General features: G+C 36.8%; 1 long non-coding RNA gene across 2 annotated transcripts in view; it reads right to left on the bottom strand.

Moving 5' to 3' along the window:
- Positions 1-20,361, bottom strand: part of LOC120094847 (uncharacterized) — a 56,323-nt gene extending 35,962 nt beyond the window's left edge. The window contains exons 1-2 of one of the 2 annotated variants that reach the window (XR_010054660.1): positions 20,305-20,361; positions 19,930-20,111 (exon numbers count right to left, since the gene is read on the bottom strand). This is a non-coding gene — a long non-coding RNA (uncharacterized LOC120094847). The other variant, XR_005489543.2, reaches the window with a different exon arrangement.
- Between the last annotated feature and the right edge of the window lie 806 nt (positions 20,362-21,167).

The raw sequence follows: 21,167 nt of genomic DNA, 5'->3' as shown, positions 1-21,167 counted from the left end.
AGGAAGGAAGAAATGGTGATATAAATATAGTACTTACATAAAATTATTTCTATGTTTATCTCTGAGATTACAACTTAATTACATTTTTGCCTCTATCTTCTCCCTTCAAATCCTCTCATATAACCACGCCAACTCTCCTTCAATTTCATGTCCTCTCTTTTCATCAATTGTTACTGCATACACACACACACACACACACACACACACACACACACACACACATTTGTAAATAATACCTGCTGAGTTCATATAATGCAACTCATAGACATAGTTTCAAAATTCACCATTTGGCACTGGATAGCCCATTGGTGTGCCCTTCCTTCCAGAAGACCACCTCTACTACTCATCACTTTACTCCTTTACCTGTCATACCTTGTTAGGGGTTAAGATGTCATGACATGGGTATTAATTTCTGAGCTTACTGAATATAATTATAAACTGAAGTTGTGTTCTGATGTACCTTATACCTTATACCACTTTAAAAAAATTTTACTAAAACTGGCAAGACAAAGAACATATGGGATTAATGAAGTGCTTCCTCTGTTCTGCTTTGTATTACCATTCTCCACTAGCATTAGATTCCTGAAAGCCATATTTTGCAGGATAACCATTTTATCTGTTTTACTAGAAGACAGCAACATACTTGTCAGTTATCTTCCGACACCCCAGAAGATTGTTAATATTGTTTTAATAATTATGAATCATAGAGGGCAACTATTAAAATAATTGAGAGTAGGAGAGAGTATAAATGAAGAAAACAGCACCCATGGTGCTCTCTGTGAAACAATAAATTATATCCTGTGTCCAGACCACTGGCAATCACTAAGTCCAAACTCTCAATGAGCAATCGAAATCTAGTTTGAGATCTTTGTAAGACATAGACTAAGGTCTTGGAAGCTAAACACTAGTTATAATATATTGAATATTAAATATAAATTTCTAAAACTTAAATTGTTGCCACTGCTAGGATTTATTCAGAAGCCAGGAATAAAATACAAAGACAGAATGACTAGGAAGGTAGCTCTGTCAGTAAAATGTTTGCCTTATAAGCCTGAGGAATGGAGTTTAATTCTCAACACGTATGCAAAGAACCAGCAAGTCTTTTACATCATATCCTCATAGGAAAGATTTGGTTATTTAAAAATTTTTGATAACATAACTGTTTGAAGTAAAATGTTGTTTTTTCTCCAAAGTTTATATATGCTTAGGCAACACAGGCTTTGGGAAGGATACACATTTTTCATATATCTGGGTATTATTCTGAGTTAAAGAGTTTTCAGGATATTTTGTTTAACTAACTTTTTCTCCCTCCCCCCTTAATGGTGGAGGTCTAGAGTATAAAACCAGGTTCTCCTTCCTTTTAGGTACAAAGAAGGTCTTCTAAGAAGTCAATTAATTTGATCAAAGAATATAGATGACAAAACATGTTTACCTTCCATTTTTCTTTTCATATATATTTGTCTATTTTTGCTTTTGCAAGATGTTTTAATTAACCATCTCTGAAGTGTAGTAACCAATCTGATTTAACTTCTTTGTATGAAAATGGAGAAGAGGATGAAAACATGATTCTTATTCTAAAAATGTCAAGAGATGTTTCTATTGTTTTAATTGCTTATAATTGTTCTTCACATTTTGTTTGTGAAGCTTTATTATTATTAATATAACTTTAACAGCACACATGGCAGTATTATACTAAAATACTGATGAAAGCTATTCATTTGCTGATGGCAAAAATTAGATATTAAGAAAATTTTGAGGAGTACCCTTGATTTTGTGTATCTTCTCATTTAAACTCATATTGATTTCTCACAGGAGTAGTTAATAAAAGGATGGTTAGTGTCCCTTAGTCTTCTCTCATGTCATTGTTTATGTAATCACTCAGGTAGATGAAGTTCTAACATTTAAATATTTAAATCATTTTTCTATTTTTATTGTTTTGGAAAAATAGTTTTTTTTTCAGAAAAATATTCTGATTATGGATTCATCTCCCAAACTGCTCCAAGATCCTCTCTTTCTCCCCTCATATCTCGATCCACACCCCTGTTGTCACTCAATAAAAAAACCAAACAGACATCTAAGGAATAATTATGAAATAAGATAAATAAAAAAGCAAAGCAAATCAGAATAAGACAAACACATACAAAACAGAACAAAAGGATCCCCCCACAAAAGCCCAAGAAACATATATAGATATGGAGTCTTACACATTCATACGTAGAAATACAATAAAAACACAAAAATACAGGCTACAATCTGTATGTAACAGAAGTGTAAGGTTAAAAAAATGCCCTGGGCAAACATTATGAGACAAAGGACTTCTAAAGAGGTCATTGAGTTTGGTTTGTGTTCACTATTTATTCCTGGGCATGAGTCCTGCCCTTAAGTGTGATTTGCATCCTCAGTGAGAATATGCTGGAGAGAAATAATTATTTTGTGAGTGGTTATCAACTGGAGATAACTTCAGAGTTAGAGTTAGGAGTGTGTGTTCATATCTCTCAGCACTGAGACCTCATCTGTCACAGACCTGAGTGGGCCCTATGCATGCTGCTGCCACAGTCTCTGTGAGTCCTGCTGTGTTTAAAAGACTGCATTTCCTTGGTGTTCTTCATCCCCTATGAATCTTACAGTATTTTCTCACCCTCATCTACAGGGTTACCTAAGTGATGAGAGGAAGGATTTGATGGAGACATTCCATTTAGTTTTGAGTGCTCCAAAGTTACTCACATTCTCCGCAGTGTTCAGCTGTGTGTCTGTATTTGTTCCCATCTGTTGCAGGAGAGAAGTCTGATGATGGCTGAGCAAGGCACTGATGAGTATTGTAGAGTATCATTAGGAATAATTCTGTTGCTAATTGCCTTTAGCAGAACAGCAGCATTTGTTTTCCCCTAGGTCCTTGGCTTATTTGGTCTCAAGTTTTTGGCCACCCAAGCAGTATTGGGTATGAGTTCCATCTCATGAAGTGGGCCTCAGTCAAATCAGATCATGGTTAGGTAGACACACCATCTCTGTGGCACTATTACACTAGTACGTCTTGCAGATGGCGGCCATCATTGTAGATTGAAGAGTCTGCAGTTGGGTCAGTATTTATCTTTAATGGCTGAAAGCATACAGTGTACTGTCCATTACCAGGAACATTAGTCCATAGAGGAAAAGACTCTACGTAAGCACTAGTCAAGTTCTCTTTGTCAATGAGTTGCACAGATGTTATCTTCAACAATAAGGTCTTACACATTTTTGGAGAAGAACTAACACCATTGGCTTTGTTTGTTTTGGTGAGGAAGGTTCATGAAACCACTTTGGCAACAACTCCTTTAGATGTAATTGTAGGAAGCTTCATTTGGAGATGAGAGATGTCCAGTTGGAGATCTACCGCCCCTCTTTTTTTTTTTTATTAACTTGAGTATTTCTTATTTACATACTGCCCCTCTTATTAGGTGATTTCATTTAGATTAACTTAAGATAGGCATCTATTTTAGAAAGTTTCTACTGATTTATGTTTCAACAAAACCTCTTAAATGGCCTTTAGTTTCATTCATGTGCTCCACTCTTTCCCACTCTGATTTGATCTTCCCATACCTGTAGCCCTCACACCCATCCATTCTTAACTGTCTATTCAACCCTTCCTAGGGATATCCATCCCTCTCCACAAAATTATCTCTTACTCTATATTAATCTCTGGCTTTGTGGATTATATCTTGCTTATCTGTGAAATATATGCATTATATAATACATATATATTATATATAATACATATATATTATATATGATACATATATATTAGCTGCCTATCAAATATATAATTGTCAGAAATCTTTTCTCATTCTGTAGCATTCCACTTTGTATTAATGATGGTATTCTTTGCCTTACAGAAGCTTTTCAGTTTAATGAAATTCCATTTATTAGTAGGTAATATTTGTACCTACACTATTAGTATTTTGTTCATGTACCAATGTAATGGAGACTGTTGTCCAATTTCTCTTTTATCTGGTTCAGTATCTCTAGTTTTTTGTTTAGGCCTTTGATCCATTTGGAGTTTGTGTGGGGTGATGGATAGGTATTAATCTATTTACATATTTCTACATGAAGTCATCCAGTTTGACAAGCACCATTTGTTGATGATGCTGTATTTTTCCAGCGTGTTTGTCTGATTTCTTTATTAAAATTTATTGTCCATAGGTGAGTAGACTTATGTCCAGGTTTCAGTTGGATTCCACTATTAAATATGGCTGTTCTTGTGTCAATACCTCACTGTTTTTAATTATTATTTCTCCGTAGTATAATTTACTAGCAGGGACAGTGATACCTCCTGCTGTTTTTTTATTTTTTAAATATTTATTTATTTATTCATTTTATGTATGTGAGTACACTGTCTCTTGTCTTCAGACACACCAGAATAGGGCTTCAAATCCCATTAATGATGGTTGTGAGCCACCATGTGGTTGCTGGGAATTGAACTCAGGACCTCTGGAAGAGCAGTCAGTACTTTTAATTGCTGAGCTATCTCTCCAGCCCCTCTTTTTATTATTTAAGCATGTTTTATCTACCCAGGTGTGTGTGTGTCTATGTGTGTGTGTGTGTGTGTGTGTGTGTGTCCTTATATGAAATGGAAAATTGTTTTCTCAAATTCTGTGATTAATTGTGTTGGAATTTTGATAGGGATTTCATTGATTTGTATATTGCTTTTGGTAGTATGGCCATTTTTCCTATATTAATTCAAATAATCCATGTGTATGGGAAAACTTTCCACGGGAAAACTTTTCATCTTCTGATATATTCTTGAATTCAATGTCTTTTAATTTCTATCATGCAAGAGGTTTATTTGTTTGATTTGAGTTACCCCCAAGATATTTTATAATAAGCAAGACTATTTTAAAATGTGTTGTTGCTCTTATTTTTAATTTAGTCATTTGACTGTACTATAGGAAGGCTATCAATATTGTTTGTTGACTTTTTTTCTGGTACAATGCTGAACATTTATCAGCTGTAGATATTTCCAAGTAGAAATGTTAGAGTCACATATGTATACAATCACATCCTCTTTAAATAAGGTATGTTGACTTTTTCCCTCTCTATTTCTATACACTTTATCTCCTTTTGTTGTCTTATTGCTCCAGCTAAGACTTCAAATACTATATGGATTAAGTATGGAGCAAGAGCACAACCTTGCCTTTTTTTCTGATTTTAGGGTTAATGTTTTGAGTTTCTCTCCATAACGTTAGATATGTTCTTGCTATAAATTGCCTTTATTATACAATTCACCTATATGCCTAATCTCTCCTAGACTTTTATATGTAGTGCATTGGAGTTTTTCAAAATCCTGTTGTGCTTTTCTTGAGATGATCATGTGTTTTTCTATTTCAGTCTTTTTATATGATAGGTTATATTTATTGTTTTTATTTATTTTTACATCTATGTTCACAAGGGAAATTGATCTGTAATTCTCTTTCTTATGGGGGTCTTTATGTGGTTGAACTATCAGTGTAGTTCTGTCCTTACAAAAAGTATTTGAGAAGATTCCTTCTGTTTATATTTTATTGAATGCTTTGTGAAGTATTGATGTTAACTATTTGTTGAAAGTCTGGTAGAATTCTGTGTTAAAACAGCTAGCACTGGAATTTTATTTTGATAGGGAGATTTTTAATTACTGCTTCTGTTTCACTGGGAGTCATAAGTGTAATGTGTTTCTAGGCATTAGGAGCTGACACTAAGGAGTGGAGTTGTCTAGAACAGAGCTTGAGATGTCTTCAAGAGGGAAGAAAGCTAGGTATGCCACCAGGATATTTAATAACCCCTAGGAATGTGAATAGAGAGAAAGGAGCAGCTACAGCAAGTTCTTTCATACATAATTGGGGATAATACTCATGGATTGGTATTGGAAGGAGAAGATTAAAGGTTACTTGACCTTCTACTGGAGAAAACTGATTTTTCCTTTGCAAACAGTTGTCAGTTGCAAATATATTTGAATCTCTGCAAGTCTTGTTTATGCTGCCATAGTGTTTGTGAGTTTATATATGCATCAGTTTTATTGTATTTAGGAGACACTGCTCCAAGTCATCTGTCCCTCACTCCTAGCTCTTATGATCTTTCTGCCTTCTTCTCTATGGAGATAACTGATCCTTAAGAGTTTTGATAAAGACATCCCATTTGGTATGGAGAATTCCTAGTTGATCATTCCCTGTACATTGGCATGTTGCGGGTTTTTGTGTAATTCTTAACCTACTGCAAGAAGAATCTTTTCTAATGAGGGTTAAGTGAAATACTGATCAATAAATATTGCAAAATGCCATCATTTTCTTGCTATATTCCTTTATCAGTAAAATAGTAATAAGATTCCCTTAGGTCAATCATGTGCCTAATTTTAAGATCTTGGTCACTTTTGCAGTGTCACATGATGTAGACCTTAAATTCAACTGTAGTGATTAGTTACTACCATTGCATCTGTGTCACTATTGTACTGGAAAATCTACTATTATATCTTAGGAAGGTCATTATCATAGGTTATAGTGCTTGCAGCTGGATGATATTGATAAGGATCTTCCAATATCATGAATGCTTGTCAAGGTCTTAAAGTTAGGCACCTGATTGGCCTGAAGGAAATACTATTACTGTTTTAGTGATAAAGGAGTATAGCAAGAAAAATGATGGTATATTCCAATATCTATTGATCAGCATTTCACTCAACCCTCATCTGTTATTGTAGTTAGGCATTAGTTTAACTTCTTTGTATTTGGTGACATAAGTAAGTGTTGCCTTTGTCATTGAGCCCAACCTTAGGATGTGAAAAGCAATCAGTAGCCTTGAAAATAGCCTATGATCTTTGACAGAAACTTTCCATGAGACCCCTTGTCCAATGATTCAACAAGCTTATTCTTTACACTGGAGGTTTTAGTGGATGGCATGACATATCTGTAGTTGAGTTATTGTATCTCTCATTAGCTAATAAGAGAAATATTAAGAAATGAAGTTTTCCTTTCATACTTTGAGCTCTACATTTTTTCTAGAAAATTTATAGTTAAACGTGACTCTGTATACTATGAGTCCATGTTCTTTGATATGTTTAGAGGATTTGCATTTAAAGTGATTGACTTACCCTGTATTTATAATTCTAAGTTATGTAGATGAATGAGAATAGTTTTGCCATGTGAAGCTTTCCTTTATTTGGGTAGAAATGACTCTGCTGATTACTGCAGGTTTTCTGTAACAGCCTATGATTTTGTGTGTGTGTGTGTGTGTGTGTGTGTGTGTGTGTGTGTGTGTGTTTGTGACTATACTGCTATACTGCTGTCTTGGGGTTTTCCTCAAGTGTCTCTGCATCTTTAACCCCAAAGTTGTGTTACTATCCTGGTGCTCTCCTGATATGCTGTTAGTGTATGGAGATGAGGGTGGACTCTGGTCTTTAAGGTTAATTTAAAATGAGTTCAAATTGTACATTTTCTATTTTTTAGTTTGCTTAGTCTGTGGGAAAAAAACACCCTCAATAGGTTAGTTTCTAATCAAATTGTTTCCCTGAGGCTAGTTGTGCTAGAGAGAAGAGACAGCCCTGGATACTGTTTTTAATGATCATATTTCCTTCCCATACACCAGAGTGTGAAAGTATTCTTCTCTATTATTGCTGTAGAAAGCCCATTAAATTTTCTGATGTGAAAAGTAAGAACATTATGCGTTCCCCATACTCTGGATCTTTTCAGAATTTTATTCCACTTTTCCCTGAATCCACAGTAATACATTATTTTGTGTTTTGGATGTGGGTTTTTTCCAATACCAACTCTTCCATAATTTTCATTAGCTTCTGCTCCAGATAAAAGCTGGGTCTCTGCCTACATTTCTCTGTCTAGTTTTGGCTAGTTTGCTCCATGACATTAATTTTCTGTAGCTGAAGGATAGCTTGCTCAGATTGTTTTCCTTGTTAGAACAATGGGTAATGTTAGCTAAGATTTTTTTTCCCTTTGTACCAGAACTGAGAAGTCTTCAACCATCTATATGTTCACTAAATGATTTTCTCCCAATGTCTTTTATAATCTATAAAATTTATTTCTACTCCTAATAACTTTCATGGACCAATTCATAACATTAAATTAAGCTTGGTTTTGTATGAGTCTGAAATATAAACAAATTTAATAATTAATAATGATACCTTTGTTTTCCTCAGTATTCATATATACAGAGAAGCAAGCTTTATAGAAGACGGAGCTGCACTGATTTGGGGTTTGTACAGTAACTACTCAACACGAGGAATAAAATCAGTGCAGCACAATTTAAAATCTCTTATTCTTCCTACCTCATTACAAGGTCTGATCCTTCAAAGTGTCATATGATGTCATGGATTTATAGATTCATTACTATCTAATTAAGTCATCCTTTTGATGTCCGTTTCAATATCTAAGCCATGAAAGTTTTTTTCTGAATTTTTAATTTATTTTTTATTGGTTATCTTATTTATTTACATATTTTCCTTCCACAAACTCCCTATCCCATCTCACCTGCCCTTTGAGGGAGTTCCCCCGTCCACTCACCAACTCCTGCCTCAACACCCTAGCACTCCCCTACAATGGGGCATGGAGTCTTCACAGGACCAAAGGCCATCCCTTGCATTGATTCTAGATAAAGCCATCCTTAGCTACATATGAAGCTAGTGCCATTCGTCATTCCATATGCACTCTTTGGTTGGTGGTTTAGTCCCTGGGAGCTCTGTGGGGTCTGGGTAGTTGCTGTTGTCATTCTTCTTAAAGGGTTTCAAACCCCTTCAGTTCCTTCAGTGTTTCCACTAATTCATCTATTGGGGTCCCTGGTCTCAGTCCAATGGTTGACTGTGAGCATTGGAATTTGTATTGGTCAGGCTCTGATAACCTCTGAGAAAGCTCTATCGGGATTCTGTCAGCAAGTACTTTTGGCATCAGCAATAGTGTCAGGGTTTGATGTCTACATATGGGATAGGTCCCCAGCTGGGGCAGTCTCTAGATGGAAATTCCTTCAGTCTCTGCTCCATTCTTTGTCCCTGTATTTCCTTTAGAATGGAGCAATTCTGGGTTAAAATTTTTGAGATGGGTGGGTGGCCCCATCACTCAATCATTGCTATGACTAACTTTTGGATATAGTCTCTTCAGGTTCTTCCTCTCCTTTGTTGGATATTTCAGATAATGTCATGCACATTGGGTCCTGAAAAACTCTTGCTTTCCTGGCATATTGGACTATCTGGAGGCTACCATCAGTTCTCCATACATCATTGATATAATCATCTGTTCAGTTTCCTGACCCTCTGTAGATCTCCCCTGTCTCCTCCCACACATGATCCTGCCTCTCTTTTTCCCCTCCCCCTCTTTTCATCTTCCCAAGTCTACCTCTTGAAATTGTTTTGACCCCCCTACTAAGTAGGACTGAAACAGCGACACTTTGGTCTTCCCTTTTCTTGAACTTCATATGGTCTGTGAATTTTATCATAGGTATTCAGAGCTTTTTGCTTAATATCTATTTATCAGTGAGTACATACCATGTGTGTTCTTTTGTGACTGGGTTACCTCAGTCAGAATGACATTTTCTAGTTCCATCCATTTGTCTGCAAATTTCATGAAGCCACTGTTTTTAATATCTGAGTACTACTCTATTGTCTAAATGTAGGACATTTTCTGTGTCCAGTCTTCTGTTGGGGAACATCTGGGCTGTTTCTATGGTCTGGCTATTATAAACAAGACTGATATTAGCATATCATGTTCAGGAGCATCTGTCCTTGATATATGTTGGTACATCATTTGGGTATATGACCAAGAGTAGAAAAGCTAGGCCCTCAGATAGAACTATGTCCAATAATCTGAGGAACTGCCAGATTGATTTCTATAGTGGTTCTTCATTTTTAAATTTTAGTTTCCTTGGATATTTTATGTATTTACATTTCAAATGCTATCCCCTTTTCCTCCTCTCCCATACTGCCTCCCCCTTCTTCTATGACAATGCTCCTACTCCCACCCACCCACTCCTACCTCAATGCCCTGGCATTCCCCTACATTGGGGAAATGAGCCTTCACAGGACAAAGGGCTTTTCCTCCTATCGATGCTGGACAATGCCATCCTCTGCTACGTATGTCACTGAAGTCATGGGACCATCCATGCAAACACCTTCAGCTCCTTGAGTATTTTATCTAACTCCTCCATTGGGATCCCCTTGTTCAGTCAAAGGTTAGCAGCAAACATCCTTCTCTGTATCATTAGCGACCTGGCAGAGCTTCTCAGGGGACACCCATATCTGGCTAGTGTCAGCAAGCATTTCTTGGCATCAGCAGTAGTGACTAGGTTTGGTGACTGCGTACTCAGGTAGGCAGTCTCTGGAAGACCTTTTCTTCAGTCCCTGCTCCACTCTTTGTCCTTGTATTTCCTCCCATGAATATTTTGTTCTCCTTTCTATGAAGGAATGAAGCATCCACATTTTGGTCTTCTGTCATTTTGGGCTTCGTATGATCTGTGAATTATTTCTTAGGTATTCCAAGCTTTTAAGCTAATACCCACTTAATACATACCATGTGTGTTCTTTTGTGACTGGGTTACCTCACTCACAATGATATTTTCTAGTTCCATACATTTGCTTAAGAATTTCACGTAGTCATTGTTTTTAATAGCTGAGTAATATTCCATGTGTAAATGTACCACATTTTCTGTATCATTCCTCAGTTAAAGGACATCTGGGTTCTTTCCAGCTTCTGGCTATTATAAATAAGGCTGCTATGAACATAGAGGAGCAGGTGTTATATGTTGGAGAATCTTTGGGTATATGTCCAGGAGTGGTGTAGCTGGGTTCTCAAGTAGTACTATGTCCAATTTTCTGAGGAACCTCCAGACTGATTTCCAGAATGGTTGTACCAGTCTGCAATTCCACCAACAATGGAGGAGTGTTTCTCTTTCTCCACATCCTTGCCAAAATCTTCTGTCACCTGTGGTATTGATCTTAGCCATTCTGACTTGTATGATGTGGAATCTCAGGGTTGTTTTGATTTGTATTTCCCTGATGACAAAGGATGTTGAACATTTCTTTAGGTGCTTCTCAACCATTCAATATTCCTCAGCTGATAATTCTTTATTAGCTCTGTAGCCCATATTTTATATAGGGTTGTTTGATTCTTTGGAGTTTAACTTCTTGAGTTCTTTGTATATATTGGATATTAGCCCTCCATCTGTAGTAGGATTGGTAATGATCTTTTCCCAGTCTTCTGGTTACCATTTTGTCCTATTGACTGTGTCTTTTGCCTTACAGAAGCTTTGCAAATTTATGAGGTCCCAATTTGCCTATTGTTGATCTTAAAGCATAAAGTATATGTGTTCTGTTCAGGAAATTTTCCCCAGTGCTCATGTGTTTCAGGCTCTTCCCCACTTTTTTTCCCATTAGTTTCAGAATATCTGGTTTTATGTGGAGGTTTTTGATCCACTTGGATTTGAGCTTTCTACAAGGAGGTAAGAATGGATCAATCTGCATTTCTCTACATACTGTCTACCAGTTGAATCAGCACCATTTGTTGAAAATGTGATCTTTTTTCCACTTTTTAACTCCTTTGTCAAAGATCAAGTGACCATAGGTGTGTGGGTTCGTTTCTGGATCTTCAATTTTATTTTATTAATCTACCTGCCTGTCTCTGTGCCAATACCATACAGTTTTTATCACTGTTGCTCTGTTACACAGCTTGGGGTTAGGATACCCCAAGAAGTTCTTTTACTGTTGAGGCTAGCTTTTGCTTTCCTGTGTTTTTTACTATTCCAAATGAATTTGCAAATTTCTCTTTCAAGCTCTTTGAAGAATTGATTTGGAATCTTGATGGGTATTGCACTGAGTCTGTAGATTGCTTTCAGCAAGATGGTCACTTTTACTATAATAATCCTGCCAATCAGTGAACATGAGAGATCTTTTCATCTTCTGAGACCTTCTTCAATTTTTTTCTTCAGAGAACTGAAGTTCTTGTCATACAGATATTTCACTTTCTTGCTTAGGGTCACACCAAGGTGTTTTATGATATTTGTGACTATTATGAAGGGTGTCATTTCCCTAATTTCTTTCTCAGCCTGTTTATCCTTTGAGTAGAGGAAGGCTACTAATTTGTGTGAGTTAATTTTATATCCAGCCACTTTTCAGTAGTTCTTTATCAGATTTAGGGTTTCTACAGTGGAATTTTGGGGGTATTTTTAGTATCATATCATTTACAAATAGTGATATTTTGACTTCTCCCTTTCCAATTTATATCCATTTGGCCTCCTTTTGTTATCAAATTGATTTGGATAGGACTTTGAGTACTATAATGAATAGTTCTGGAAAGAGTGGGCAGCATTTTCTAGTCCCTGATTTTAGTGGGATTGTTTCAAGTTTCTCTCCATTTGGTTTGATGTTGGCTACTGGTTTGCTGTAAATTGCTTTTATTATATTTAAGTATGGGCCTTGAATTCCTAATTTTTTCAAGACTTTCACCATGAAGGGGTGAAAACATTTCTTGAAATGCTTTCTGAGCATCTAATGAGATGAACATGTACTTTTCTTCTTTCTTCTTTCTTTTTCTTTTCTTTTTTTTTTTCCGGAGCTGGGGACAGAACCCAGGGCCTTGCGCTTGCTAGGCAAGCGCTCTACCACTGAGCTAAATCCCCAACCCCTTTCTTTTTCTTTTTTTGAGTTTTTTTATACAGTGGACTATGTTAATGGATTTCCTTTTATTAAACCATCTGGACATTGCTGAGATGAAGTCTACTTGATTATGACAGATGATACTTTTGAGGTGTTCTTGAATTTGGTTTGTGACACTTTTATTGAGTATTTTTACATCAATATTCATAAGGGAAATTGGTCTGAAATTCTCTTTCTTTGTAGGGTCTTTGTGTGGTTTAGGAAGAAGCTTAATTGAGGGTGCATATAACACATTGGGTAGTGTTCCTTCTGTTTCTATTTTGTGGAATAGTTTACAAGAATATTGTTGTTAGGTCTCCTTTGAATGTCTCATAGAATTCTCCACTAAACCCATCTAGTCTTGGGCTATTTTTGGTTGGGAGACTTTTAATGACTGCTTCTATTTCTTTAGGGGTTATGGGACTATTTAGATGGCTTATATGATCCTGATTTAACTTTAGTACCAGGTATCTGTCTAGAAAGTGATCCATTTCCTCCAGATTTTACAGTTTTGTTGAGTTAAGGCTTTTGTAGTAGGATCTGGTAACTTTTTGAATTTCCCCAGTTTCTCTTTTTATGTCTCCATTTTCATTTCTGATTTTGTTAATTTTGAAACTTTCAATGTCCCCTCTGGTTAATCTGGCTAAGTGTTTATCTATTTTGTTGACTTTTTTCAAAGAACATGCTCTATGTTTTGTTGATTCTTTGTATAGTTCTTTTTGTTTCGACCTGGTTGATTTCACCCCTCAGCTTGATTATTTCCTGACTTTTGTTCCTCTTGGGTGTGTATTTGTTTCTTTTTGTTCTTGAGCTTTCAGGGTTTCTGTCAACCTGTTAGTGTATGTTCTCTCCAGTTTCTTCTGGGGGCACTCAGAGCTATGAGTTTTCCTCTTATCATTGCTTTCATTGTGTCCCATAAGTTTGGTTATATTTTACCTTCATTTTCATTAAATTCTAAAAGTTTCTTTTTTTTCTTTATTTCTTCCTTGAGAAAATTATCATTGAGTAGAGCATTGTTCAGCTTCCATGTATATGAGGGCTTTCTGTTGTTTTTATTGTTATTGAAGACCAGCCTTAGTCTGTGGTGATCTGATAGCATACATGGGATTATTTGTATCACCTTGTATCTGTTATGGCCAGTTTTGTGACCAATTTTATGTCAATTTTGAAGATGGTGCATGTGGTGCTGAGAAAAATGTATATTCTTTTGTTTTAGGATGAATTTTTGTATAGATATCTGTTAAATCCATTGGGTTCATAACTTCTGTTAGTTTCACTGTATCTCTGTTTAATTCGTGTTTCATTGGTCTGTCCATCAGAGAGAGTGATGTGTTGAAGTTTCCCATTATTGTTGTGTGAGGTGCAATGTGTGCTGTGAACCGTAGTGAAGTTTTTTTAATGAATGTGAGTGCCCTTGCATTTGGAGCATAGATGTCCCAAATTGAGAGTTCTTCTTTGTAGATTTTTCCTTTGTTGAGCATTGTGTTCTTCTTTATCTTTTTTAAAATAACTTTCGCTTAAAAGTCGATTTTATTCAGTATTAGAATGGATTCTCTGGCTCGTTTCTTAGCATCATTTGCTTGGAAAATTTTTCCAGCCTTTTACTCTGAGGTAATGTCTGTCTTTGTCACTGTGGTGCATTTCCTGTATGCAGCAAAATGCTTGGTCCTGTGTATGTATCCAGTCAGTTAAGCTATGTTTATTGGAGAGTTGAGTCTATTGATATTAAGAAATATTAAGGAAAAGTGATTGTTGCTTTTCGTTTTTTTGTTGTTAGACGTGAAATTATGCTTGCGTAGCTATATTTTTGGGGGGGGTTGTTGAAAGGAGATTACTTTTTTGCTTTCTCTTGTGTGTTGTTCCTCTCTTTGTGTTGGAGGTTTCTATCTATTACCCTCTGTGTGGCTGGATTTGTGGAAAGATATTGTGTAAATTTTTTTCATGTGATACCTTGGTTTGTCCATCTATGTTAGTTGAGAGTGTTGGAGGGTATAGTAGCCCTGGGCTGGCATTTGTGTTCTCGTAGGGTCTGTGTGACATCTGCTCAGGGTCTTATTTTAGAGTCTTTAGTGAGAAATCTCGTGTAATTCTGATAGGTCTGCCTTTTTATTTTACTTCATCATTTTTCCTTACTGCTTTTAATATTCTGTCTTTGTTTTGTGCATTTAGTGTTTTTATTATTATGTGATAGGAGGAGTTTCTTTTCTGTTCCAGTGTATTTGGAGTTCTATAGGCTTCTTGTATGTTTATAGTTATCTCTTTCTTAAGGTTAGTGAAATTTTCTTCTATAATTTTTTTTATTAACTTGAGTATTTCTTATATACATTTCCAGAGTTATTCCCTTTCCCGGATTCCGGGCAAACATCCCCCTCCCCCTCCCCTTCCTTATGGGTGTTCCCCTCCCCATCCTCCCCCCATTGCTGCCCTCTCCCCAACAATCTAGTTCACTGGGGGTTCAGTCTTAGCAGGACCTAGGGCTTCCCCTTCCACTGGTGCTCTTACTAGGATATTCATTGCTACCTATGAGGTCAGAGTCCAGGGTCAGTCCATGTATAGTCTTTGGGTAGTGGCTTAGTCCCTGGAAGCTCTGGTTGCTTGGCATTGTTGTACATATGGGGTCTCGAGCCCCTTCAAGCTCTTCCAGTTCTTTCTCTGATTCCTTCAACGGGGGTCCTATTCTCAGTTCAGTGGTTTGCTGCTGGCATTCACCTCTGTGTTTGCTGTATTCTGGCTGTGTCTCTCAGGAGCGATCTATAATTTTGTTGAAGATATTTACTGGCACTTTAAGTTGGGAATCTTCCCTCTCTTCTGTACCAATCATCTTTAGGTTTAATCTTCTCATTGTGTCCTGGATTTCTTTAATATTTAAGGTTAGGATCGTTTGCATTTTTCATTTTTTTTGACTGCTGTGTCAATGTTTTCTATAGTATTTGCACATGAGATTCTCTCTTCTATCTCTTGTATTCTGTTGGTGATGCTTGCATCTATGACTCCTGATCTCTTCCCCAGATTTTCTGTCTCCAGTATTTTGTCTTCCTTTGAGTCCTTTATTGATTTTATTTGCATATTTAGATTGTGGATGGTTTTGTTCAATTCTTTCACTTGTCTTGTTGTGCTTTCCTGTAATTCTTTAAAGATGTTTGTGTTTCTTTAACGGCTTCTATCTATTTACCTATGTTCTCTGGTATTTCTTTAAGGGAGTTATTTATGTCCTTCCTAAAGTCCTCTATCTTCATCATGATATGTGATTTTAACACTGAATCTTGCTCTTCTGATGTGATGGTGTATCCAGGACTTGCTGTACTGGGAAAACTGGGTTTTGATGATGCCACATATCTGGTTATATCTAGTGCTACCTACCCTCACTGTCTCTCACTGGAGCCTGTCCCTCTTGTGATGCTGATTGTGTCAGAATACCTTCGAGTCCAGTTGTTTCTGTTATACTGTGATTCTGGTATCCTGTGATCCTGAGATTCTGTGTGTGTCTTAACTCCTAGGAGTCAAACTTTCTTTGTGTTTTACAGGACTGGATGGGGAGTCAGAGGCCTGCGTTTGCTCCTGGCAAAGGTGCAAGCTAGAAGGAACCTGTGCTCTGGCTTGGCAGATGGTGTTTCCCTGGTTCCTGTGGGGATCCCCATTACTCTGGGTGTTGGGAAATATGTTGTGACCTCAACTGTGATTTTGAATGTGTCAGAGCTCCAGTGCTCCTGGATGTGTCCAATCTTTTGGGAATTGAGCTTCCACTGTAAGCCTGTGGTCCTATGATTCTGGGCATTTTGGAGCACCTGGGAGTCTGGTTTTCTCTGGATGTTGTAAGAGTGGATGCAGAGGTTGCAGCCCAAGTCTGCTCAGGGTGCAGATTTAGACCAGAAGGAACCTATGCCCTTGACTTCCTGTATGCTGGGCCATCCAGTTACTCCAGGTGTTGGGGTAGATATTGTGGCCTCTCCTGTGATCCTTAGTATGTTAGAGCACGTGGGAGTCAGGCTCCCTCTGGTGTTATAGGACTGGATACAGAACCAGTACCCCAGGTCTGCTCTGAGTGCAGGTTCAAACTGGAAGGAACCCTTGTCACTGGCTGGGCAAGGGTTCCAGTGTCCCTGGATCCCAGGGGTCTCAGTTATTCTGGTTGTTGGGGCGGAAGTTGTGGCCTCCTCACCCGTGATTCTGGACATGTTAGAGGTTCAACTACTTGAGTTCTTTGTATATATAGTATATTGTCCTCTCTTGGATGTGGGGTTGTTAATGATCTTCTCCAAATCTGTAGGTTGCCATTTTGTCCTGTTGACAGTTTTGTCCTAGTTTTGTTGATTCTTTGTATAGTTCTTTGTTTCTACTTGATTGATTCCAGTCCTGAGTTGGATTATTTCCTGCCATCTACTCCTCTTGGGAGTATTTTCTTCCTTTTGTTCTAAAACTACCAGATGTGTTGGTAGTGTATGCTCTCTCCAGGTTTTTTGTTTGTTTGTTTGGTTGGTTGTTTTTTTTTTTTTTTTGGAGGCATTCAGGAGTGTTGTGGTATCCAGGGGCTTGCTGTGATAGGTTCTGAGAATGTCAAGCAGCCTTGGCTTCTGTAGCTTATTTTTTTTCATCTTTATTTAATTGAGTACTTCTTATTTACATTTCAAATGTTATTCCCTTTCCTGGTTTCCAGGCCAACATCTCCCTAACTCCCCCTCTCCTTCAATATATGTGTTCCCCTCCCCATCCTCCCCCATTACCACCCTCCCCCCAAGAATCCCGTTCACTGGCGGTCCAGCCTTGGCAGGGTCAAGGGCTATCCCTTCCACTGGTGCCCTTACTAGGCTATTCATTGTTACCTATGCAGCTGGAGCCCAGGGTCAGTCCATGTATAGTCTTTGGGTAGTGGCTTAGTCCCTGGAAGCTCTGGTTGGTTGGCATTGTTGTTCATATGGGGTCTCAAGCCCCTTCAGCTCTCTCAGTCCTTTCTCTGATTCCTTCTTAAGCTTGCCCCTAGCCACCTGGTTATCTGTTGTTATCTGGTCTTGCTGTCTCTGACTGGAGCCTGTCCCTCTTGTGAGTCTATGAGCCTGTGAGCCTGTGATCTTAGGTGTGTCAGCAGTCCTGGGCATCAAGCTCTCTCTGGACTGGATTGGGGTGCAAAGAGTTGTGGCACAGGGTTAGCCCTGAGTGCAGATGAAAACCGGAAGAATCAGTCATGCAACTTTTCATTCTGTCAAATATTTAACCTTCTCTACTTTCAGGAGGTACATATTTCTGGAGAAAATAGGAATACAAAGACAACGATATATAAGATGCTTATTGTTTGCTTTTATCTTCTCATAACTAATAAGTTTATAATGGTTTCATGACAACCTAATGCTTAGAAAGCATTTATTTCCAAGTCTGAAGGGTGTGAATGACATCTCTTTTAATTTTCTCTGGAAGGTGCTAATATCAATATGATATAAATGTCTCATCCTAGATAGTATTTCCAGTCTTTTCTTTGGAAGTAGGAAAAGAAAATCAATTACTATAAAACAAGTCCAAATCTCTAATTTAGAAAAAACATTTTTCCCATTGTCAAAATACAGGCTTTATAACTTCAGAAATACCTACCTAAGCAAATCTTCACATAGCAAACTTTTACAAAGCTACATAATAAATATATACTAATATAAACAGTAAATATAGTAAAAGGAGCTCTGCTTTCTTATCATCCTTCCATTCCTCTTTTTCACTGCTTCACATAGCTCATAAATCCCACATTCTGCACTAATTCTTCTTTAAACACACCAGAGTAAAACATATCCTATGTAGCTGTCAAATTATAATGATTTCTCACTCCCTACTGTATCCCATCATCCTCTCTCTTAACAACTATAAAGTGCAAATGTGATCATGTTCGTTTATTTACTTATTATGCATTCATTTTAACTCATTTTGAGTATGTCAGTGATACTCATTTCATAATCATCTGTTTCTGAGGTAGTGTTTCTGAGCTACATTACAAATAATGAAATAAATCCCAGGGCGGCCAGACATAGCTCATGGATCATGTTGATTATGGAAAAGGTATGACCAGAGTTCAGCAAAGGCTGGAGTATGAAGATGCTTCTAAATCAGGTTTGTAAATAGTAAGGCCAGTTGAACATTTGAGTCCTCTAAGCTTTCTAGCCAGACATCTAATCTTAGAAGGAGGAACACTAACACTGAAATGGCTGAAGCTGAAAACTGAAAAAGGTGGAGTGGGTGGAAAAAACAGCATCCTATAACTGGACTCTTGAAGTTGCTGCAGTTTTTCACTGTATATAACTGTGCAGCTCAGAGGAAGTCTAGGAGCAAAGATGTGGGTTATACACATCAACAACATGGTGGCTAACGGTACCACATGTCCAATACCATTACACATCTGGAGCTCGGTTTGAACAGAAAAAAATAAACCTGAAGACAATGCCAAAATTGATAAGCTGCAAGTTAGAAATTAGAAATATGAGAGCCAAAAGAGAAACAATCCTTTCAAACCAACAGTAAGATATTCTCTCAATATATTTAGACTTGTAATTATGTGATATATCTAAATATCAACAAAAATGACTTTATTAAATATAAATTTGTCCTAATAGAATATCCAAGTGAGCTTTTACATAAGGACCACTAAATATTACATTAAAAATCAAAAGCTAATAAGAATTATGAAATCAGTATAATACTTAGATGCAATATAATTATGTGTGATAGAATATATTATTTATGTGTATAAATGTGTATGAAAAAGTGGAGAAAGATGGAGGGGAGAAACTCCAATTTAAAACATCTATAACTGTGCTTTAATTAAATCCCATATTATTGAAGACCATTTACTTTATTTTGCATGTATTTAAATATAGGTTAATCTTATCCCTTCCCTAATAAGATCTTAAATAACCTCCAATGTCAACATTATTGAGATAAATAACTTGGATATTATACAATATTTTGGATCAGTTACTTTTAAAATAAACAAAAATAAAGGATAAGAATACAAGAAATATAAAAAGAGCAAGTCAGAAAATATGAAAGTTAAATTTTATGCATATGTGTAGAATTATGCATATATCATATTTACATTCACATAGAAATAGAAATATATATTATATAATGATATATGTGACACATACCATATATACATTAACATATAATAAGGGTTAGCATAAAGTTATAGTTGAAGTAAAATGTTAAAAATTACCTATCTTTTCAAATATATACATCTGAGCAGTACACACAGTCTGAGATTATGAAGAGATGATTCACACATGTAAAGAATATATTGCCAAATAAAATATGTAAACAAAACTTACAATTTAAACTTCATTCAGGCAATTTTTTAAAAATATTCACTTCTTGAACAGATATCTGCCTTCATCCAGTGAGAAAGGGTAACCTTTAACTCCCTAGTAAGTTTCTGTTTTCTAGCCACAGATGTCTCTGGGTCATGGCTGAGGAAGATTCAGTCCTCTGAAAATGTCATGTCTCTGGTGATCTGAAAAATAAAGAAGCATAATTGGTTCTTCTCATTGATGCCAGCAGAAGAACATCTATAATCAGTGTTTGCCATTGTGATCAATAAATGAGTGACTCTCTGTTAGCAGGTGTGCTATACAGAACCAACTGGTTCAGAGTCTCAGCTCTATGATGTTTTGTTGGTTGTGTTGAAGTCTTGATTCAGCATTTACTTGAGAGTGTTGGTAATGTCTCCCTTGATTCCAACCTGGTGTTCTACCTTCCAAAAGACCATCACTTGTCCTTTGTAGAATGTTTAGAATCCTCTGAGTGTGGCTACGGAACAGAGAGTTGAGAGCTTTCATTCTCTCCCTTTATAGCACAGGGCAAGTCCTGACTGGGCCAATGTTCTCTGTGGTTATTTAACGCAAGAGTCTACAAAGGAATTGAATTATAACTCACATGGAAAAATAAATATTTTTCTTAGAATACACATACACACCACACATGCACATGTGCAGGCACACACACACACACACACACACACACACACACACACACACACCAGCAAGACAAAAATGCAGCATACAAAGAAGAGAGTAGAACATGTGAATAAAACATCTTGCCTCATCTTACCAGTTTATGCTCTATCACTCAGATGAATCAAAAACTTCAATGGCAACTGTAAAACTATATCAAAAATAATGAAAGAATAAATATAAGCAAAGATAAACACAATATCCACAAAGTATAAATCGTTCAGTTTGTTCACAAGAAGCATTCAGGACAGAAATAAAGCAAAGCCAAGCAACAGGAGAGCACCTTCACTGTACGTGCCAATGGGACATTTCTTTCGAGAGGATGGGAAGTTTCTTTGAGTATGGAAAAGAAATTCAGCAGAAAAAAGAAGCAAAACAATTCTGAAAAATAAAATATAATACTTTACTTACGGAATGAATATTAAAACTCAAGGCTTTTCACAAGTGATACATGTAGTGTAACCATTAGGAAAACTCAGCAGTTTGATAGAGCCAGGAAGTTTGGAAAACTCATTCTTTGAAAAACATTTACTTTTAATTGAAATAAAAACACTTTG

This window comes from Rattus norvegicus, chromosome 9 (assembly GCF_036323735.1).
Source record: "Rattus norvegicus strain BN/NHsdMcwi chromosome 9, GRCr8, whole genome shotgun sequence".
NCBI lineage: Eukaryota > Metazoa > Chordata > Mammalia > Rodentia > Muridae > Rattus > Rattus norvegicus.
Note: the sequence above shows the minus strand (reverse complement) of the source record. Positions and strands in the feature narration are given on the sequence as shown.